This window comes from Callithrix jacchus, chromosome 8 (assembly GCF_049354715.1).
Source record: "Callithrix jacchus isolate 240 chromosome 8, calJac240_pri, whole genome shotgun sequence".
NCBI classification, from domain to species: Eukaryota; Metazoa; Chordata; class Mammalia; order Primates; family Cebidae; genus Callithrix; species Callithrix jacchus.
Genome location: NC_133509.1, coordinates 56403419 through 56409560, shown reverse-complemented (window position 1 = coordinate 56409560; position 6142 = coordinate 56403419).

Sequence of the window (6142 nt, the reverse complement as noted above, 5' to 3'; positions counted from 1 at the left end):
TGTGAGAAAATATGTAAAAACTGAAAGAAGATATAGGACACATCTAAATATAAGGGATGTTCTTATGGTGATGAGAAAAAGAAAAATTCAGAAAATAATTGATCTATACTTACCTAGCAACATCCCAAAAATAAAATTCTGTACCTGTTAATGCTATCCATCCATTTGATCTTCAATCAATAAATATTTGATGTGCAACCACTATGTGACAAGACCTATCTAATGGTGTATCATACATACATATTTCCTGACCCTATGGTGCTCACTTTCATAGGTGTAACAGGAATTTTTGAAATTGATACATAGCCGAGCAGGGTGACTCGTGCCTGTAATCCCAGCACTTATGGAAGGCCAAGGAGAGTGGATCACGACGTCAGGAGTTCAAAATCTATACATAAATGTAGACACAGACAAAGATGTGTAAAAAATATGAGCTGCAACATCTTCTATTGAATGGACTTTGGAAAGAACCAACAGAGGAGTACAGACCAGAATATACACTTAGGAATTTTTGCAAAGTGTATACGAAACAAATAGATTGGAAATAACCCTTAAATAGATTGGAAATAACCCTTAAATGAGATAGGTAATCTGGAGAAGATGGCACTATAGGAGCAACTCAGGATTGCAGCTCCCAGTGAAAGTGCAGAGGGTGAGTGGATGCCGCATTTCCAGACGAATCTTTATTGCCCAAGACCAGGAGATTCCCAGGTGTAGGAGCCCCACGGGCCACCAGCGTGGCTGTTTCGGCTGGCGTGGCTGTTTTGGCTGGCATGGCTGTTTTGGATGGCGCCGCAGTGCAGCAGCACTCCATACAAAATATACTGGTCTGGTTGCCCTGTTAAACCAGCAATTTGAGATTTGGGAAGGCAGATTAGCACATTCATCAGATTAAACGGGACTTAAACAGTAAGCCAGGCTGGGAGACTCCCAGGCAGCGATGTTGTTTTAGCCAGCACAGTGGGTCACTGCACGGGAAATCACACAGATCCCGGCACCCTTGCAGCAGGCAACTGAAACACCTGGAAGAGAGTCAACAATTCAACTTAAAAAAAAAAAAGGCTCTGAGGCAGGGAGCCAGGTGAACAGGCTCGACAGGTCCCACCCCCACAAAAACAAACAAAACAGCAATTGGAAACGCTTGGGGTTGAGAGTTTCATGACAAGCACAGCTGAATCCAGGATGGTGCAGCTTGGTTGGGGAGGGGCATCCACCATTACCAAGGCACTGCACCCCTACGGAGGTACTCTGCTATTGCTGATGCAGCCTGCCATTGCCAAGGCAACCTGCCATAACAGAGAGAGTCCACCATTACAGAGGTGGGCCACCATCGCCATGGCAGTTCTAACCAAACCCATATAAACAAGACTACATGGAATTACACATGGCAGCAGGGCAGAGCCTAAGGCAACAGGGTGGAGCCCATGGCAGCAGGGCAGAGCCCAGAGCAGCTCAGCATAGCCTCGGCAGGCAGGCAGTGACTAGACTGCCTCCTTGCTGGGCAGGGCAGTGCAACGGATACTCATAAATAAAGCCCTAACTCCCCAGGACAGAGCACCTGAGGAAAAAAATGGGCTTTATGAATTCTGCTGCAGCAGACTTAAACGTACCTGCCTAGTGGACCTGAAAGAACAATGGAGCTCACAGCTCAGCACTTGAGCTCCTATAAAGTACAGACTGTCTCCTCAAGCAGCTCCCTGACCCCTGAATATCCAAGAGTACCCTCACAAAGGACTGATCAGACTGACATTTTGTAGGCATCATTCTGGGACAAAGATAGCAGAAGAAGAAATTGGTAGCAACCCTCACTGTTCAGCAGCTGCTACAGCTGTTCCCCAGGCAAGCAGGGCCTAGAGTGGACCTCAGCAGTCCTACAGCAGAGGGGCTAGACTGTTAGAAGGAAAACCAAGTAACAGAAATAATTCATCATCAACAATCTGGGTGTCCACTCAGAGACCCAATCGAAAAGTCAGCAACTACACAGACAACAAGCGGACAAATCCACAAAGATGAGAAGAAACCAGTGCAAAAAGGAGGAAAACACCTGAACCAGAACACCTTGCCTCCTACAAGGGACCACAATCCCTCACCAGCGAAGGAACAAAGCTGGACAGAGAATGAGTGTGATGAAATGACAGAATCAGACTTCAGAAGGTGGGTATTGAGAAACTTCTGCGAGCTAAGAGAGCACGATCTAACTCAATGCAAAGAAAGTAAGAACCTGAAAAAAGATTCAAGGAAATAACAAGGATGGACAACTTAGAGAGGAATATGAGTGAATTGATGGAGCTGAAAAACACAACACGAGAACTTCATGAATCATGTACAAGTCTCAACAGCCAAATTGAGCAAGCAGAAGAAATGATATCAGAGGTCGAAGATCAACTCAGGAAATAAAACGAGAAGCCAAGATTAGAGAAAAAAGCGCAAAAAGGAATGAACAAAGTCTCCAAGAAATGTGGGACTATGTGAAGAGACCTAATCTACGTTTGATAGGTGTACCTGAATGTGATGAAGAGAATGAATCCAAGCTGGAAAATACTCTTCAGAATATTATCCAGGAAAATTTCTCCAACCTAGCAAATCAGGCCAATATTCAAGTCCAGGAAATACAGAGAACACCACAAAGATACACCTAAAGAAAAGCAACCCCAAGGTACATAATCGTCAGATTCACCAGGGTTGAAATGAAAGAGAAAATGCTAAGGGCGACCAGAGAGAAAGGTCAGGTCACCCACAAAGGGAAGCCCATCAGACTCACAGCAGATTTCTTGGCAGAAACCCTACAAGCCAGAAGAGAGTGGGGGCCAATATTCAACATCCTTAAAGAAAAGAACTTTCAACCCAGAATTTTATATCCAGCCAAACTGGCTTCATAAGTGAAGGAAAAATAAAATCCTTTGCAAACAAGCAAGTACTCAGAGATTTCATCATCACCAGGCCTGCTTTACAAGAGCTCCTGAAAGAGGCACTACACATAGAAAGGAACAACCAGTACCAACCATTGCAAAAATATATCAAATGCTAAAGAGCATTAACAAAATGAAGAATCTGCAACAACTAATGGTCAAAACAGCCAGCTAGCATCAAAATGGCAGGATCAAATTCATACATAACAAAATTAACCCTAAATGTAAATGGGCTAAATGCACCAATCCAAAGACACAGACTGGCAAATTGGATAAAAAGCCAAAACCCATCAGTGTGCTGTATCCAGGAAACCCATCTCACATGCAAGGATACACAAAGGCTCAAAATAAAGGGATGGAGGTAAATTTACCAAGCAAATGAAGAGCAAAAAAAAAAAGCTGGAGTTGCGATCCTCATCTCTGATGAAATAGACTTTAAAGCAACAAAGATCAAAAGAGACAAAGAAGGTCATTACATAATGGTAAAAGGATGGATACAACAAGAAGACCTAATCATCCTAAATATATATGGACCCAATACAGGAGCACCCAGATACATAAGGCAAGTTCTTAATGACTTACAAAGAGACTTAGACTCCCACACAATAATAGTGGGAGACTTTAACACCCCACTGTCAATATTAGACAGATCAACCAGACCGAAAATTAACAAGGACTTCCAGGGCTTGAACTCAGACCTAGAACAAGCAAACCTGATAGACATTTACAGAACTCTCCACCTCAAATCCACAGAATATACATTCTTCTCAGCACCACATCACACCTACTCTAAAATTGACCACATAGTTGGAAGTAAATCACTCCTCAGCAAATGCAAAACAACTGAAATCATAACAAACAGTCTCTCTGACCATAGTGCAATCAACTTAGAACTCAGAATTCAGAAGCTAACTCAGAACCACACAGCATCATGGAAACTGAACGACTGGCTCTTGAATGTTGACTGGATAAACAATGAAATGAAGGCAGAAATAAAGACGTTCTTTGAAACCAACAAGAACAAAGACACAACATACCAGAATCTCTGGGATACATTTAAAGCAGCCTCTAGAGGAAAATATATGGCAATAAGTACCCATATGAGAAGAGTGGAGAGATCCAAAATTGACACCTTATCATCAAAATTGAAAGAGCTAGAGGGGCAAGATCAAAAAAACTCAAAACCTAGCAGAAGACAAGAAATAACTAAGATCAGAGCAGAACTGAAGGAGATAGAGACACAAAAAACCCTTCAAAAAATCAATAAATCCAAGAGCTGGTTTTGTGAAAAGATCAGCAAAATAGACAGACCACTAGCCAGATTGATTAAAAAGAAAAGAGAGAATAATCAAATAGATGCAATAAAAAACGATAAATGGGAAATCACCACAGATTCCACAGAAATTCAAACCATCATCAGAGAATATTACAAACAACTCTATGCACATAAACTAGTAAACCTGGAAGAAATGGATAAATTCCTGGACTCCTGTGTCCTCCCAAGCCTAAACCAGGAGGAAGCTGAAACTATGAACAGACCAATAACAATGTCTGAAGTTGAGGCAGCAATTAAGAGCCTACCACACAAGAAAAGCCCAGGCCCAGATGGATTCACAGCCGAATTCTACCAGACACACAAAGAGGAGCTGGTACCATTCCTTCTGAAACTATTCCAAATAATCCAAAAAAAGGAAATCCTTCCCAAATCATTTTATGAGACCAACATCATCCTGATACCAAAACCCGGCAGAGACTCAAAAAGAAAAGAAAACTTCAGGCCAATATCCATGATGAACACAGATGCAAAAATCTTCAATAAAATACTGGCAAGCTGATTGCAACAGCACGTCAAAAAGCTTATCCACCATGATCAAGTAGGATTCATCCTTGGGGGGCAAGGCTGGTTCAACATACCCAAGTCTATAAACGTAATTCACCACATCAACAGAACCAAAAACAAAAACCACATGATTATCTCAATTGACGCAGAGAAGGCATTTGACAAAATTCAACAGCCCTTTATGCTAAAAACCCTCAATAAACTCAGTATTGATGGAACATATCTCAAAATAATCAAAGCTATTTACGACAAACCTACAGCCAATATCATACTGAATGGGCAAAAACTGGAAGCATTCCCTTTGAAATCTGGCACTAGACAAGGATGCTCTCTCTCACCACTCCTATTCAATATGGTACTGGAAGTTCTAACCAGAGCAATCAGGCAAGAACAAGAAATAAAGGGTATTCAAATAGGAAAGGAGGAAGTCAAATTGTCTCTATTTGCAGGCGACATGATTGTATATCTAGAAGAACCCATCATCTCAGCCCAAAATCTCCTGAAACTGATAAGCAATTTCAGTAAAGTCTCAGGATACAAAATCAATGTGCAAAAATCACAAGCATTCCTATACACCAATAACAGACTGAAAAAGAGCCAAATCAAGAACAAACTGCCATTCACAATTACTACAAAGAGAATAAAATACCTAGGAATACTACTAACAAGGAAGGTAAAGGACCTCTTCAAGGAGAACTACAAACCACTGCTCAATGAAATAAGAGAGGACACAAACAGATGGAGAAACATTCCATGTTCATGGTTGGGAAGATCAATATTGTGAAAATGGCCATACTGCCCAAAGTAATTTACAGAATCAATGCTATCCCCATCAAGCTACCAGTGACCTTCTTCACAGAACTGGAAAAAACCACCATGAACTTCATATGGAACCAAAAGAGAGCCCGCATAGCCAAGTCAATTTTAAGCAAAAAGAACACAGCAGGAGGCATCACACTACTGGACTTCAAACTATACTACAAGGCTACAGTAATCAAAACAGCATGGTACTGGTACCAAAACAGAGATATAGACCAATGGAACAGAACAGAGGTATCAGAGGCAACACAACATATCTACTACCATACAGTCTTTGATAAACCTGACAAAAACAAGCAATGGGGAAAGGATTCCCTGTTTAACAAATGGTGTTGAGAAAACTGGCTAGCCATGTGCAGAAAGCAGAAACTGGACCCCTTCCTGACACCTCACACTAAAATTAACTCCAGATAGATTAAAGACTTAAACAGAAGACCTGGCTCCATAAAAACCCTAGAAGGAAATCTAGGCAAAACCATCCAGGACATAGGAGTAGGCAAGGACTTCATGAACAAAACACCAAAAGCAATGGCAACAAAAGCCAAAATAGACAAATGGGACCTAATCAAACTCC